An 18,469-nucleotide genomic window follows, 5' to 3' on the forward strand; every position below is an offset into this window, starting at 1 on the left:
TTAAAAAAATTATCCAAATTCCAGTTTTCTGCAGCTTTCTAAAGGGAAAAAACTCCTGTATAAATGAATGGGGAAAAATCCTGTAGCCTATCCTCTCACATTGCAAGGTCTGTCCAAACTAATTCCTCAATGTAAAATGGGACAGACTTCTCTAATTCAGATAACAATAGGTGCTGCATGTAAATCTAGACCAGTGTTTACCAACCTTTTCAATGTCACGGTACCCTTGACCTCACTCTTCATATCTCATGGTACCCCTGCCATCCCCCCACCTTCCCCTCCCAGTGCCCTGGCTTGCACCACCCCCACCTTCCCCTCCCAGGGTGAAGGGAAGAACTGGGGGGGGCAGGAAGTGGCTGCTGACCTTGTGACAGGCCCTGCCCTGAGCCAGCTCCATGTCCTTGCTGGCGCCGGCAGGAGACACCACAAAAGTGAGGGGGGGTTAGCATTGCCACGGTACCTCTGGGACATGCTCATGGTACCCCAGGGTACCACGGAACCCTGGTTGAAAATCACTGATCTAGACAATAATGCATTTATAAATGGAACTTGCAAAGCCAACAGTAGAAGGTAAAGAAAGAAAAAATATATGACAAAATAGAAACCATGCAAATGGTTCTTTCTCCCACCCTGGACATCCCACAGGTATATATACTCCACTTGCTTTACTACCTTCAGATCCCCTGAAGATGCCAGCCACAGATGCAGATGAAATGGGAGGAGAAAATGCTACTGGAACATAGCTATACAACCTGGAAAACCCACAACACCCTAGAAAACAACAGGGTTAGATTCCCCCTTTTTTTTCCAGCTGAAGCCTTCTGGGTGACCTTGAGTCAGTCACATTCTTTCAGAATGTTTTTAGCCCATGCTGATGCAGGCAATGGCAAGCCACCTCTGAATATCTCTTGCCTTCCCACGGGGGTTCCATAAGTCAGCTGTAACTTGATGACACTTAGCAGCACCAGAAAAATAACATAACAGGGAATGGTTCTGGTGGGTTTTCCGGGCTGTGTGGCCGTGGAGTGGTGGATCTTGTTCCTAACGTTTCACCTGCATCTGTGGCTGGCATCTTCAGAGGTGTATCACAGAGGGAAGTCTGTTACACACTGTGTCCCTCTGTGATACATCTCTGAAGATGCCAGCCACAGATGCAGGAGAAACATTAGGAACAAGATCCACTAGAGTCGACCACGGCCACACAGCCCGGAAAACCCACCAGAACCAGTTGAATCCAGCCGTGAAAGGCTTCTTCTTCTGTTTTACTCTCAGAAAAGAGACCCTTACAGGGTGCCCTTAACTTAGAAGAGATTAAACCAGGGGTGTCTAACTCAGCCCCTCCAGATTTCATGGACTATGATTCCCACCAGCCCTCTCCAGCATGGGAATCATAGTCCATGAACATCTGAATGGCCAGAGTTGGACACCCCTGCATTAGACATTCCAAATCTTCAGAGGTGTATCACAGAGGGAAGTCTGTTACACACTGTGTCCCTCTGTGCGTAACAGACTTCCTTCTGTGATACACCTCTGAAGATGCCAGCCACAGATGCAGGTGAAACGTTAGGAACAAAATCCACCAGACCACGGCCACGCAGCCCGGAAAACCCACCAGAACCAGTTGAATCCGGCTGTGAAAGCCTTCGACAATAACAGGGAATGTTTCCTCATCTGAATCCATCTGAATCAAACCATTGGTCCATTCTGCCCAGTATTAGGTTTTGGGACTGACAGTGTCTGTCTAGACTCTCAGACTGAGAGGAGTCTTTCCCAGTATCTGCTACCTCAGAAAACATAACTGGAGCTATCAGGGATTGATACTGGGAACTTTGGGGTGCAAAGCATGCCTTTCCCATTGCTCAACACTTTCTAACACGAACATCAATCATTATATCAAATTTTGCTGCCTACACAATATCATGCTACACTCAAAGAGAACGATACATGTGCAGCAGTAACTCAATAATTTATTTATTTCACATATTTATATTCCTTCATGTTTTCCCAGAGGTCCAAGCTGACCACATTTTTTAAAAAATGGCAAAGAAAAATATCCAAACAAAACTTACCATACTGAACACATGGTCCACATTCTGAGTCCATTATTTGGAATTAAACATGATAAAATCTGAAGTCACCAAAAAATTAAAAGCCACACAATGCTTTAGTAAACAGTTACAGGTGACATGTGAGAACAAAAAAGGCCCCGTCTCTGATAGACACCTGTCTAACTTGTGGTGATTGGTATACCCAGAGTGATAGGCACAGGGCAAGGCCCTGTCCACAGAGCAAAAGCTCTGACCGATTACAAAAAATAACCATCCAAAAGCTTCTTCAGTGTTCAGAGATTTATTGTTTTCATTCAATTCTGCGCAGAAGAGGGAACTCTCCTCTGTTAGCAACAGGGAGGAGGTTCAAGGGGCTGTTGCTTGTGTAACATAATTTATACCCTCTTTCAAACATCCCTCCTTGTCTTCTGACCATTGGTTTGAGTCAAGAAGACGTACAGACCTGGTAATCTCATCCCACCTTTTACCACACCCTGCCCTTTTCCATATTTGGTGAAACTTAAGTCAAAAACGCCTGCATAAAAGGTTTCTATAACAACTACTGCTTTCTATTTTACCTTTATCTATATTTGTGAGCTTCTGCTAATTCCTTATCTCCTTGGTGGGGCGCTGTTTTCCCAAACCACATGCATTCGATGTGGAGTTGATATGAAATGATGAACTCAGGCTCATTCCGCACATGCAGAATAATGCACTTTCAAACTGCTTTCAGTGCTCTTTGAAGCTGTGTGGAATGGCATAATCCACTTGCAAACAGTTGTGAAAGTGGTTTGAAAATGCATTATTTTGCGTGTGCGGAAGGGGCCTCAGTGTCAGGCTGCCCCATGAGTTTCGTTTCTTCCAACTAAAGTAAGCTTCTGAAGTGCTTGGTGCCCAGTGAATTACTCTCATATAACTTGTATGATTAAATACAATGGCTTAAAACATCATAAACTATATGTCCATATCAAGAGCAAGGCCTCAGTGAATACTGGCAACAGGAGAAAAGATTCCTGTAGGAGATGGTGGTCATTTAGATATGTACGTTGGTCAGTTTGGTGATTTCCCTTGATTGTGCGGTTGCAAGATTCAAAAGTAGCACATGCATTCGATGTGGAGTTGATATGAAATGATGTGTGACCTGTCCCATGGCATTCAGGCCAGGCCAAAAGACTGAGCTTTAAAGAGGACATTCCCTTGTTTATCGGATTCCCACTGGCCTTGGGACATAATTCTGTAATATAAGTCTTGTGTTTTGTGTTTTGTTTTTTTTAGTAACAGACTCGTTGTTGATTATCTTTTTTAAAAGAAACGTGGTTTCAGCTTGCTGCTCCCCATCTTGGATTTCAGTATTAGGCAGGAAGGCCATCTCATAAACATTTTAATCAAAACAATGATCCCCAGGCATACACGACCCTTCCAAATCCCGTAAATTGTAAACATGTGCCTACAGTGGACACCTGCCAGCTCCCGTCCTTAATTCTGCCCACTGCCAACGTGCAAATCGCATCAAAATTCTGCTTCTAAATTGGAAATTGATGCACCGTTTGAACACATACGGTGTTCAACTAGAGAGAAAACAAACACTGCAAACCAGCCCATTTTGATGATTGAACCCATTTGCAACAAAGATTGCAGCATCACTAGAAGGCACTGTACAATAATAATAATAAGAGTTTGGATTTATATCCCCCCTTTCTCTCCTGCAGGAGACTCAAAGGGGCTTACAATCTCCTTGCCCTTCCCCCCTCACAACAAACACCCTGTGAGGTAGGTGGGGCTGAGAGAGCTCCGAGAGGCTGTGACTAGCCCAAGGTCACCCAGCTGGCGTGTGTGGGAGTGTACAGGCTAATCTGAATTCCCCAGATCAGCCTCCACCGCTCAGGCGGCAGAGCTGGGAATCAAACCTGGTTCCTCCAGATTAGATACACAAGCTCTTAACCTCTTACGCCACTGCTGCTCCTTAAGTGTGCATTGGAAACTTTTCAACCAACAGACAGCTTACAAAAATATAGCGCTTGGGCTAGAAAAATGGAACTGACCAACAAATGTGATTGCTTGGGAGATTTTTTTTGGGGGGGGGGAATTTTGCACATCTGTAGTCAAGATTAGGTACCCGAAGTAGAAGGGATGAAAGTTACACACAGTAGGCAAAACAGTCGTAGACAAAAAGCAGAATGACAGGAGGAGATATAAAGATAGTTGGAATACAAAGGATGGATGCTGATATCTGGAGTGTGAAACATGAACAGAGAACATAATCAAAACATAATTGATATTTGCTGAAGTGGAAGAGCAAGACTACAAAACCATTGCTGTTAAAATCAAATCAGGGGTCAATTACTTTTTTCTAGTAAGACAACCAACCGTAATTCTTCTTTTTTAATCATGAGATGCAGCATGAAATTTTGTAATCAATTTCATGCATGGGAATGAACAGGCACAAATTGGACATTAACCATGGAAACAGACAGAAATCAGTTGAACAACTTTCCGGTCTTCCTGGAGATTTCTCTTAACAGAAATACGCTTCGGGGGGGGGGGGAGGGGGAGGTTCGATGTAACAAAAAGCATTGGAGTTGAAAGTTATCAGTGAATCCAGTATTACATTGTACTTATTCAATTGACTTATTCAATTATTCTTGAATAATAGCTATAAGGGGGTGAAAGGCAGCATGGTATAGCCCCATCTTGTCAGATTGATTGATTGATTGATTGATTGATTGATTGATTGATTGATTGATTGATTGATTGATTTAATATACCGCCCTATCCCCGAGGGGCTCAGGGCGGTGTACAGTATAAAACATCATATAAAATCATACATACAATTTAAAACAGCAGTTCTATCCTAAAACAGCATTCCACAAAACCCTTACACAACCCTCCCGAAAAAGAATAATGGGTCCCGATGGCTTTAGGGACCCATATGGAGCAAAGGGGGAGGGGGCTGGGGCATCCTCAGTGGCTGGTCTCTCCAAAGGCCTGGTGGAACAACTCGGTCTTACAGGCCCTGCGGAATTCTCCAAGGTCCCGCAGGGCCCAGATGGTAGATGGCAGAGTGTTCCACCAGGCCGGTGCCAGAGCTGTAAAGGCCCTGGCCCGAGGGGAGGCCAGCCACGTCATTGAGGGGCCAGGGACCTCCAGTAAGTTGGCCTCTGCTAAACGCAGAGGTCGAGCTGGGACATATGGGGTAATGCGGTCCCGAAGGTACGAGGGTCCCAGGCCACGTAAGGCCTTAAAGGTCAACACCCACATTTTGAAGATGATTCAGAATTCAACTGGCAACCAATGCAGGCGACGCAACACATATCTCGGAAGATAAGCAGGGTTGGTACTTGGGTGAGAGATCTTGAAGGAAGACTCTGCAAAGGTAGGCAATGACAGACCACCTCTGCTTATTGTTTGCCTTGAAAACCCCACAAGGGGTCACTATAAGGCTGTTTCTGCACAAGCGGAATATAGTGCCTCAGGGACAGCAAAAACGTCATCCCTGGGGAGGAGTACACACAGTAGGCGCTCACACTGCCCAAGTGGCGCGGAAACACCACTTTTGAGCCTCGCTCCATGAGTGAGGTTTTTCAAAAGTGGCGTCTTCCACCCACAGCCATGCAAACAGCAGCGGGTGGAAGGTGGCGTTTCCCTCCTGCCTCCCCCAGCCAGCTTACCTTCTGCTGGCTGCTGTCACGTTGTGGAGGCCAGGGGACATGCTCCCCTGGCCTCTGTCTCCAGAGCCATTGCTCTGGCCAGGGGGGCGTGTCCCCTGGCCTTCACAATGCAACGGCAGCCAGCAAGAGAAGGTAAGCCAGCTGGGGAAGGCACAGCTCGTCTGAAGGCTGCGCCTTCACCTGCGCCCCTACCAGGACCATCTGTGTGAATTTATGCCAATGTACCCCCACTCGCTGGCCGTGCGGAAACGGCGAAAGTCAGCTGTAACTTGACAGCATTTTACACACGCACAATAGCTATTTAAGTTTGTGCTAGTTCTTGACTAGCTAATGTCTGAGCTTATATCGCCACAGAGGACTGGGAGGTGCTTTCCTACTGCCTGATACCATACCGCCTACCACTTCAGTAACATCTGGATGGAAGAATCCACATTGGGTCGGGCACTTTTGACACCAACATCACTTTCCTTAGGGGTCCAGTAGCATGCACAGGGAAAGCGGCCTTGTCATGTTCATTTGTACCCAGTTCCCCATTTGCATCCTACCAGAGCATTACAACAAGAATTTGTGTGTAATTATATCTAAAAACAATTAAATGGCCAGCAATTCATCAGTGGTAACAGTGATTCTTTAAACAATATCGGAAGAACTAACATGCTTTCTCCAGCACGGTTGCCATAGCTTCACCTTCATTGTTCCTGCTACTCCAGTACATGTAACGTTCTGCCACCAACATGATTAGTATAGATTTCGGAGGAAATTTATGAAGGCTAGCTGCATCACCATGATAAATAATTCAAAATGAACTACTAGCTGGAACTTCTTTCTGAAGTACAACTGATATATTAGAACTCTTCTATTATTATCTTTTTAGTTCTGAATTTTGTACAAGATAGTGTAAATGCCCAGTTTCCTACCATTTCCATTGGGTTCCATTTCTTTGTACCCTTTCCTTTCCTTAAGTGAACAATACGAAAAAGATATGGTGTACTTGACACAGTGCAAGAGAAGAGACCGCCCTTTTCCTTTCCTTTACATTTATCACAAAGTGCAGAACAACCTAGATAGAGATCTCGCCTGGTTCTTGTCCTTTCTTCTGAGGTATCTTCTTCTGACAATGATCACAACATCCTCAGTGACATGATCAGAAGACATTACTACTTCTGACAAAAAGCTGGAGGCAAGCATGAGTTACATTCCCCTCTCAAAACAGAAACTGGACTTCCAACGGCCTTGGTTAGATGGCTGTAGAATTGAAACCTGAATGTAAATCACCTCCTGCACCTCCTAGCAGTAAATTTATCAGTTACTCCCTTTACACTTGAGCAGGACTGATAAGAGTACAGCTTCTTATGTGCAAATTTATGCATGTAGCATCAGCAAAGCAAACACAGCATTAAAAGAAGCTGGAGGAAATCTGTTTATGAACATTGATTCCTTTGTTACAGTCATAAATCAGAATGCATTTGGGCACCAGTGCGGCGGGTTTGGTGGGTGGGTGGGATTAAAGTAAATCTTTACCAAAGTTGCATTTTAGAATTCTATTCTACAATTTGTTTTAGAAATTCTTCCAGTTAAACTAGAGTGAAGAAGTAGGGGAACACACTGCAAAACAAGCCTTCTGAACAGTAAAGACACAGCTAGTGAAATGTATTCATTGGATTGGAATTTTAATTTATATACTGCCCTCCCCCGAAGGGCTCAGGGTGGTGTACAACATAATGAAATAAACAATAACATAACAATACCCTTGATCCAAGTGCCTTTGTTAAAAACCTGGCAACTGATTCAGTAGTGTGGGGATGATGGTCACTAAGCAAGTATGAAACTATTTCCTTGTCTGATCTCACTGAAAATTTCTTCAAGATGGCCTCGAGAAAAAGCAACCGATAAACTGCCAAATCTTTACAATGAAGGAGCACGTGTTCAGTTGTTTCGGGTAGGCCCGCTGCGCAGGAACAAGTCCTGTTCTCCTGTGGGATGCCATGATATCTGCCTCTTGTTTGGGCAGTCGGTAGCATATTAAGCCGAGCAAGCATAAAATATCTACGGAGATGTGGATTGATTAAATTACTCAGATATTTAGCCATGAAACCCGGCAATGGTGGTGAAATGCCATAAAATGTGGGCGAACAAGTTCTGCAGGCTCCAGCTGTGAGAAGCTGCCCTTCAATGTCAAGAGTACGTTGTTTCAAAACTCCGAGAGCCTGTCTTTCGTCCATCAGTAGGAGTTGGTCAAAAGATACACCTATGTTGTTTATTTGATTGATAATTTTAACAATACAAGAGGACTGATCATAATAACAACATTAACAATCTGACAATAAACCCTAACAATAATCCAATATCAGATTAACAAATACTTAATATTCCCATAGAGGGGTAGGGCGGTTTACCAAATCGAATAAATAAATAAATAAATAAATAAATAAATAAATAAATAAATAAATAAATAAATAAATAAATAAATAAATATCAGGTTAATAAGCTCGTAACATAATCAACATAATAACATAAAAGCAGAGGTGGGATCCAACCAGTTCTCACCACTTCTCTAGAAGTGGTTACTAATTTTTTCTGAGTGCCGAGAAGGGGTTACTAAAGCAACCTTCCTGCCCAATAGGGACTGGAGGTGCGTGTATGCGGCGGCGCCACTGTTTGAATCCCACCACCATCAGAACCTGTTATTAAAATTTTTGGATCCCACCACTGCATAAAAGTATTTCGTAACATCATAGCAAACCTAGAAACATTTCATAATATAACAACATCACAATATCAAAGCATCACAACATCATAACATCCTTAATAAACATCATTTCATAACATATCATACACAGTATAAGAACATTGCCATAACAATTCCACAACATAATAGAAAATATTAAAACCATCACATTAAAACTAAACAAAACCTCATAATTAACCTGATAGCAATGTAAGGATTAGAAGGCAACTTCCTATAAATTCTATACTCCAAGACAACCTAAAGCTACAAACAATCCTACCTACCCTACCAAAAATACATATATGTTCAATGCATATGTGTTAATTTACAATCAGCCTAATTATTATTATCACCATAAATAAATTCAAACAACTAAACTATCCAGGAAGAATATCCAGGAAGAATATTCAGGAAGGCAACTGTAAATGTAATATACCACGAAACATACTACCATATCAATATTCTGAAATTATGAGAGTATGTAACCCCCATGCCCAGAATGGGTTGAACCAGTAAGGGGGTGGAGACTCAGAGCAGCAGAAAGGCTGCAGAGCTCTTTGGAGGAGACAAGGCTACCAGACTCGGACCTTGATTTCTATAAGCCCTTAACAACTTGTTAAGGTAATTGCAATATTATTGGGAACTACTGGGAAGGTAGTTGTTTGTTTTTGCTATGTTGTAAATGTTGGAGTTTATTGTTTCAGGGTTTCTTTTTGTGGTTGTAATGGGTGAGAGTTCTCCTGGAAACCTTCATCATGTTGAATCCTGTTCATCAAGCCCTTGGAGTCTTCAGGAGCCAACCCACTTGCAAAGAAGAACTGGACTTGGCAGTATCAGTTAACTAGAAGGACTTGAAATGCAACCTGAACAGGACCTTGAATTGTAATGTTAAATGTTGATGTTTAATGTTATTTGTAAAGAGAAGTAAACTGTTTTGTTTAAATTTGGTTCTTTGCAACTCCTTCCAAGTACTGCCCCACAGAACCCACAAGTGGAGGTTACAAGTACAAAAAACCTTTATTAGGCATAAATACCAAAAGACAAAAATCACAGCAGGGAAAGATGAACAATTCAAAACAAAATAGGTTAAATAACTCTTACCATCAGGACCTGCAATAGATACTGGAGTGTTCTCCCTAGCACCACAGGATCATTACTATTCAATAGTTTTACAAGGCCCGTTTTTGGAGAACAGTTAACGTATAGTCCGTAATAATAAAGCATCCCTGAGAAGCTTATATTTTGGGCAGCTGAACAGAATATGTTCGAGCGTTTCAATTAGAGTTGGACAATGTGGACACACTCTATCCAATAAAGGGGAATTACCAAACCAGTCAAAAACCGGACCGAAAAAAATTATACAAGACCCACGTATGCTGCTATAGTGGCTTCAATGTATTACACACTTATATTTCTCATCATACATAAAATACAATATAAACAATGCTTATTTGTATTTCTATTCCAATTAGACTCCTTCGAAAATAATTCCATAACCATTAATTTGGATATGAACATATCAAGAACAAGATTGTAATCTTTCATGATACGTTGGACTAAACCGGGTGCGAATTGATTAAGCACGCAGGAAGAAACTACAGCGCTCCTTCCGAAGCACGCAGGAAGAAACTACAGCGCTCCTTCCGAAGGAGTCTAATTGGAATTAAAATTAATAATTTTTTCGGTCCGGTTTTTGACACTTTCTTCAAGACGCACGTTCCCATTCATAAATTTCTGAATTACCAAACCAGCCCTGTAGTATTCCTGGGGAAAAACATTACATCTGGCCATAGCGATGGCCCATTGATGCTCAAGATCAGAGAGCTGCAGTAAGTACATAGCCATCTTGCCAACCTCTAGAGTGATAACAAAGTATAAAGGGGAGCATGTTGTTCTTGCTTGGCTCAGTAAAAGTTGTTGCTCTTGGTCAAAAAAATCTTGTTTTAATTACCTTTAATATTTCTTTAGGCTCGAACATAACCTCTTGCGCCATTCTGTACTATCATCTATGGCTACCAATCTTGATTCTTCTTGATCAGAGATTGCAAATGCCTTAACAGACCAGGTGCTCGGGAGCAACAGCAGCAGCAGAAGGCCATTGCTTTCACCTCCTGCATGTGAGCTCCCAAAGGCGTCTGGTGGGCCACTGCGAGTAGCAGAGTGCTGGACTAGATGGATTTTGGTCTGATCCAGCAGGCTCGTTCTTATGTTCTTATGTTCATATAGATTCTGGACCAACATATTAAAAGAGATTAACAATATCCCAGATTGTAAAGTGATTTGTGAACCTAAGGTTCTGCCGGGGGTGGGGGTGGGGGCAGGTGCTCTGGGCAGCAGGCAGAGAGGAGATGGCAGCAGGAGGTCAGGGAGGCTCAATTGCCTGGAAGAGATGGCTCGTTCTGCAGTGGGCATGCCCATTTGCCCAATTTGGCTCCTGCTAGGAGGTGAGGGAGGCTGAAATGCCTAGCAGAAATGGCTCATTCTGCAACTTGCATGCCCCATTCCACTGATTAGGCTGCTGCTAGGGGAGGGGGAAGGGAGAGGGAGACCCTAGACTCAGAGGGGAGTCACAACCCTTGGTAAGGCAGACACTGTGGCTGTTATTTGGGTAAGAGGAGGGGGTTCCTGAGATGTTCATCAACGATGTCCAGTTCTATGCAGTGGGAGACATAATCCCCAAGGTAAACTTCCTTGGCCTTGCTAATCTCTCTCTTCCCCCTGACTGAGGCATCCTCCATTATTCCAACGGCAGGACCTTCCAATTCCTTGGCTTCCTGCCCTCCTCCTTTGAAGAACCAGGCACCGACCATAGCTTTGGGCACACAAAACCTCTGGGAAGGAGCCTAGGGTGCACTCACAGGGAGGAAAAGAGTTTTGGGGGCTGGTGACTCCATGGTGGCGAACCTTTGGCACTCCAAATGTTATGGACTAAACTTCCCATCAGCCCCTGCCAGCATGACCAATTGGCCATGCTGGCAGGGGCTGATGGGAACTGTAGTCCATAACATCTGGAGTGCCAAAGGTTTGCCACCACTGGTAGAATGTCTGATGCGCTGCCAGGTCAGGAGAAGCCTGAGGCCAACTGGGGAAGTGGGCAGGCTTATCTCTTGCCCCACCCACTCCTGAGAGCTGTGTTATGTTTGGCTTTGCCAAAGGCCATGCACAGCCCCATCGTCTGATAGGCTTGGCCTTCTACAAAGTGCCTGATTTTGCACCTTGGAAAGGTCAGGAATGGAATATTACACCTTGGACAGGAAAGGAGACAGTCAATGGTGGGATCCAAAAATTTCAGTAACAGGTTCCCTCGCCAGCCCCCCCTCAGCAAAGGGGGCAGAGGCATACCTAGGCAAACCTGAGCCCTGGGCAAAACCTGAGTTGGATGCCCCCCCATGGGCAGCCACCCCACCACGACCCCCCCCATTTTTTTTTGCACCAGGTCATTTCTAAATCATCATCACATTGTAGAAAATGCCCCAACTCACAAATCTGAACACAGGTTCTTTGATAGAGACTGGTGAGATAAAAGGTACGAAAGGCTGAGAATCAATGAATTGCAGTACCTGAAAGGGACTAACCCAGTTCAGGGAGTTACATTATTAGTCACAATTGCTATATGGAACCTTCACGTTCAAAGGCAGTATGCCTCTCGGGGAGGCGAGGGCGTGGAGATGGAAAAGCGGACCCAATTAGTAACCCCCTCTCGGAACACACAAATAATTAGTAACCGACTCTCGGGAACTGGTGAGAACCTGCTGGATCCCACCTCTGGAGACAGTTCATGTGTGTTATGTAACAAAAAAAATGTAGGCCCAGCCCTGCCTAAGGTGGTCTCCTAAGGTCTCCTGAGTATTCTGCCTGAAGAGATATCATGGGGGGGGGGGGGAGCATGAGCTTAAAAATCTACTGGTTATGATCAGGCAAATATTTAGCCCTGGAGGGAATCTCTTAGTACAGCCCCACTGAGATTTCTTCCCTACCCAAACCCTGTTCTTCTCACAGTCCACCCACATATCTCCTGGAATTTCAAACCCAGTGTTGGCAACCCTCTTGTGAAGGGTCCAACTGCTGAAAGAAAATGAGTGGCAATTGAAACAAAAATAGAAAAGGAGACGAAAAAAATCAGTCTGCTCAAGATCCTGGTCAGACTTACAGTTTGTTTGTTGGGGAAGAATGTACAAATCCCTTCTCTCCACACACATTTCTTGTGGCCCTGCCCTTTCTACGCAGGATTGAAATCTGTAGCATAGGAATCCAAGAAACGATGATGTTAAAGGAAAGAATGTGTTGCCATCAGACGAGCAGAATGTGTATGTTGGTGTAAGGTTCAAACTGTCTTTGCATGTTCTATCCTCGTTGCAGGAAATATGTTGGGAGCTGGCACTGCAGATCTGACAATCATTTGCCTATCCCTGCAAGGCCAAAAAACATTGATCTGTCTCCAGCCAGAGAACTTGCCAAAACTTTCCTCTACGCGGAAAACCTCCAACTGGTTCAGATTTCATACGCCATATGCTTGAGAGACTTCAGAAGCAGCATTACGCCGCTTGCGACGGCTGTTGCCCAGCTAAGTGTGGTGGAGACGCTACCTTCTCGCCTCGTCTGTTGGTCGGTGGTTGTGAGTTCTGTATCAATTGCTTGGCCTCCAGGAATCGTTCAAGCTCCAGCTTTTCGCACAGCTTGCTGCGTGCAGGATTAGCATCTGTTGATGGAAAATAAATAATGCAAAAAAACCGGAAATGCCACCATAGTCATTCCTGGCCTTCCAGGAGCCTTCCAGATGCCAAAAACAGAGGAAAGATGTGCTGAAAATATGCTTGTTCTTGTATCGCAAACATAGCTGTGGAAACAGTTTTAATCCCATCCCTATTTCCATGGAAAGTCACAACATGCAACTTGGCTCCTTCTGTAGAGGTTTCCTTCTTCGGCAGCTCTTGGTTGAAAATGTCATGATGTGCGATGTCATGGAATGTTCACAAACATTCTGAGGCCCAGGTGAAAATTATCGCAAAAGACAGCTGTGAATCACCCACTGGCTGCAGTTGCCTCTGGGGGTGGGATGGGTGGAGCCAAGGTGACCGCTTCCGCTTAACTGAGGGCGGAAGCGAAGCCCGGGCCATGTTGGGCAAGGGCTGACGTCACCAGGAGGGGAGGGCGGATTGACCTTTTAAAGGGGAAAGCCTTCCTTTGTTTTGGCCATGTGCTTCGGCCAGCCGGTGATTTGCCCACCCACCTCTCCCTGGGTTTATTCAGTTGTTGCATGTCTCTGTCATAGCCGTTCAGCAGTGGCGCATGGGTAATGATCTGGTGGCAAGAGGCAACCGCCCTGCCGAACCGGCAAATGGGGATCACGTCTTGCCAGGAGTGTCCGCCCGGCAGAGCCCTTCAGCAGAGCGAAGTCCAATACAGGGCATCCGCCCATTGGAGCTTCGCTATGAAGCAGACAGGCCAGATCTAGACCCATGCTACGCCTCACGCTTCTGTTTTTGGTTGGCTAATAAAATGGCTATGGCCAAAATGTTTATCCCAGTAAAGAGTCCAGTGTGGTTATTGGAGAGGATTCACCCAGGTGGTTCCCACCCTCAGAAGGCAACAGAATGTAGACCAGGGGTCTGCAACCTGCGGCTCTCCAGGTGTTCATGGTCTACAATTGGCCATGCTGGCAGGGGCGGATGGGATTTGTAGTCTATGAACATCTGGAGAGCTGCAGATTGCAGACCCCTGATGTAGACCAACAGGGCAGGTTCTGCGAAAGGAGTGCAATCCGAGTTTGGATGGGGGAAAGCGATATCAAGCTGAAACAGATGGGGAACTTTTTCTTTCTTTCTTGCAAACTCTTTCACACTGCAAAAATAAAAGGCATTCCCTAGGGATGCTCAAACACCTTCTCGTTAGGCTCACTTCCAATTTTCCAATTAATGGAGCTGTTTGGCTGTTCACAACCTGTTTGCATATTTTTGCAGGAACGGGCTACTTGCAACCATTAGAAGCTGGAAAGGTGGCTTCCAATCTCCTGTTGAGAAAGTTTTTTTTTCTCTGTACCCATCCAGGTTTTTTTTTCTGGGTGGGAGGAGGAGTGAGAAACTGAATCCCAGTTGATCATCTGGATGCCAGCCATTTCCCACCCCTCATCCTGGAAACTGAACCGCCTCCCAGACTTGCTAAGATCCAGCAAGTTTCGTGGTGTTGGAGTGATCTGAAACTTCGCTGATTTCCCGTTCCTTTTCCATATCCCAAGCAGTTGGTTTGGGCTGCAGAGAAAAGGAGAGAAACCAGCCCTTTCTCTTCTCGTTCTCAAAGTAGCCAAGATTAATAGCACTGCATTTATACCCACCCAGTTTGGAGGCAGGGAGAGAAATGAGTGCTTCCTCCCCTCTCTTTGGCAATGCCGGCTTTAGAAGCCTTGCATCTGTCCCCGCCCATCTTAGACAGAGAAGAGACATAAGCTATGTCCTTTTTCATTCTTCAGAGATTAAAAACATTGCATCTTTCTCTACCCAGTCTGGAAAGAAGGGAAACGCTGTTTTCCTTTTGCTATGCAAAAGCATTACTTCTCTGGAATAACCAGTAGGAGGCTTGGGAGAGTGGGGGTGGAGGCTTGGGAGAGTGGGGGTGGAGACAGAAGAAAGAAAACAATATCACTCAGCACAGTTAGGTCACTGTTGGTTCTCCACCACATGACACAATGATCTAGACATTCTCCCTGTCTCTATAATAAAAGAAGTCTTCACTCACACATGGAATTGCTGCTCCAAGTAGTAATAGTAGTAGTTTTGGATTTATATCCCCCCTTTCTCTCCTGTAGGAGACTCAAAGGGGCTGACAATCTCCTTGCCCTCCCTCCCTCACAACAAACACCCTGTGAGGTGGGTGGGGCTGAGAGAGCTCAGAAGAACTGTGACTAGCCCAAGGTCACCCAGCTGGCAAGTGTGGGAGTGCACAGGCTAATCTGAATTCCCCAAATAAGCCTCCACAGCTCAGGCAGAAGAGTGGGGAATCAAACCTGGTTCCTCCAGATTAGAATGCACCTACTCTTAACCACTACGCCACTGCTGCTCCACTACGCCACTGCTGATGGTGAATTGGATTTCTTTCCTCTGCTCTCATTCCTGAACCTTGCTGGGTGACCTTAGGCCAATCACCGTTCTCTCAGAACTCTCTCAGCCCCAACTACCTCACAAGGGGTCTGTTGTGGAGAGAAGAAGGGAAAGGAGTTTGTATGCTGCTTTGAGATTCCTTACAATTGAGAAAAGTGAAGTCTAAATCCAAACTCTTCTCGCCTCTCTTCTAAATCAGTTTCATCTACTCTGCAGCCAGAAGCTGTTTAGCAGCAGTTCATGGAGGATGGTGTCAAGAAAAGAACATCTAACTTTTGATTGATGTGTGATTACTCTGTCAAACATGGTCTATTCAAGTGCTGAACCTGGTGGCCACGGAGCTCATGTTACCCCTGCTATGATAGAGGAATGCAGAAAACTTTGATTAGTCCACCAGAGGCATTGCCCCCAAGATAGGTCACCCTCTTTCCTGGGAACAAAGCAATAAGCTCCTTGGATTTGAGGCAGAGAGGAGATGGTTTCTCTTTATGGAAACAAAGGAGCAGGATGCAGCTGCACATTCGCTCACCTACTAGGAAGAAGCAAGATGGATAGATGTTTCAGTTATCTTGAGTAGGACCATAAGAACATAAGAACTAGCCAGCTGGATCAGACCAGAGTCTATGTAGTCCAGCATTCTGCTACTCGCAGTGGCCCACCAGGTGCCTTTGGGAGCTCACATGCAGGAGGTGAAGGCAATGGCCTTCTGCTGCTGCTGCTGCTCCCGAGCACCTGGTCTGCTAAGGCATTTGCAGTCTCAGATCAAGGAGGATCAAGATTGGGAGCCATAGATGGACTTCTCCTCCATAAATCTGTCCAAGCCCTTTTTAAAGCTATCCAGGTTAGTGGCCATCCCCACCTCCTGTGGCAGCATATTCTAAATCCAAACTCTTATCACCTCTCTTCTAAATCAGCTTCATCTACTCTGCAGCTGGAAGCTGTTTAGCAGCTGTTCATAACCAGAGTCATGGACACTTTATAACTGGATAGTGGGGATATGGCAGGAATCGGGTGAAATGCACTCCCCAGTTGAGGTTAGATCACAGAGAAGTCCCTCACCCAGCCAGGGAGGAAAAGGTTAAAAAGCTTATCACTCTCTGTGTAATCATGCAAGTCAGGGACCAGGCAAAGAGGAGAAATGGAGTAAAATCTGTTTTGGCTGGCCTCTATTTCATAGGTGCTTGTGTCCATTCCTTGGAATAGAATGCCAAGGTCATGGCGTAGTGGTTAAGAGCAAGTGCATTCTAATCTGGAGGAAATGGGTTTAATTCCCTGCTCTGCCGCTGGCGCTGTGGAAGCTTATCTGGGGAACCAGATTAGCTTGTGCACTGCAACACATGCCAGCTGGGTGACCTTGGGCTAGTCACAGCTTCTCCGAGCTCTCTCAGCCCCACCTACCTCAGTAGTTGATTCATGCTTTTGCTACTGTAACCTCTATCTGTGGGTTCTGTGGGGCAGAACTTGGAAGGAGTTGCAAAGAACTAAATTTAAAACAAAACCGTTTTACTTCCTTAACAAATAACACTTTTAACATTAACATTTAACATCAACAATTTACAGTCCTTTTAGGTTGCATTTCAAGTCCTTATATTTACTGATAATGCCAAGTCCAATTCTTCCTGCTGGTGGTTGGCTTATGAAGACTTCAGGGGCTTGGTGAATGGGATCCAAGATGATGAAGGTCCCCAAACAAACTCCCATCAACTACATACATAGCAAGCCCTGAAACAATAAATTCTAACATTTACAAATATAGCAAAAATAAACAACTCCCTTCCCACTAGTTCCCAACAACTTTGCAGTTACCTTAAACAAGGTGCTAAGAGTTTATAAAGAAATAAATCAAGGTCCCAGCCTGGCAGCCTTGCTTCCTCCAAGTTTTAGAGTTTTTGCAGCCTCCTGCTGTTTTGAGTCTCCACCCCTTTCTGGGTCAACCCATTCTGAACATAGGGGTTACGTGGACACCTTCCATTGCTGGGCTCTGCCATCCCTTGAGTATCTGTTATTAAATTCCCATCTGCGCCTGCCCTTCCCTTGTTCTAGTCTGTCTCCTCATTATTTTAAGAAAATATGAACAGTTGTCAAAGTGGAAGGCCCCTTCCCTGCCATCCGCAGTATATCAAAGGCAAAGCCAGTGATAACTCATAACTGTTTTCCATTCAGTAATAGAATGCACCAATTTTCCTGCTGAGTCGCCTCAAATTCAATTTCCCATTGAGAATTCATCTAAATTACTTGTCCATGAATTAACAATGTAGAACGCTAACAGAGACATTGAATTACATTATTTTTCCGCTGCTAGGCTCGGAGAATGAAATTGCAGCTGACAAGGTGTGCTTCCTTCTTTTCATTTTGACTTGCTCGTCTCACCTTTTCTTCCTCTCCATTCTGTAAGAAAGCTGGCTGCAGGCCCCCTCCTAAGACGCAGTTTATTTAAAAGCAACAAAAGTATTCAGAGGGACTGTAAGATGTTGAAGTTGCTTCAGCCAAAATCTGGCCTCGAATATTGGATGTTCTTTTAAATTAGTCTTTTTATGTTTTCATGCCTGGGTGTGTGTTTTTTTTTGTTCTGTTCTGTTTTTACATTGCATGATTCCAACCAATTAGGGACCACACAATAATCATGAGGGCATTGATGATGTCACATTAGCAAACATATTTACAGATATGACAGAGGACACTGAAATCATCGCTCTCATTCTGAATTATGTACATATGTGCCATCAAGCTGCAACCGATTTATAATGATATTGACAAACTGGAACAAGTCCAGGAGAGGGCTACAACAATGATAAAAGATCTGGAATCTATGCCCTGCAAGGAGGAGGAGGCGAAGAAGAAGAACAAGAAGAAGAGGAGGAGGAGTTTGGATTTATATCCCCCCTTTCTCTCCTGTAGGGGACTCAAAGGGGCTTACAATCTCCTTTCCCT

This window comes from Sphaerodactylus townsendi, linkage group LG05 (assembly GCF_021028975.2).
Source record: "Sphaerodactylus townsendi isolate TG3544 linkage group LG05, MPM_Stown_v2.3, whole genome shotgun sequence".
Lineage (NCBI taxonomy): Eukaryota > Metazoa > Chordata > Lepidosauria > Squamata > Sphaerodactylidae > Sphaerodactylus > Sphaerodactylus townsendi.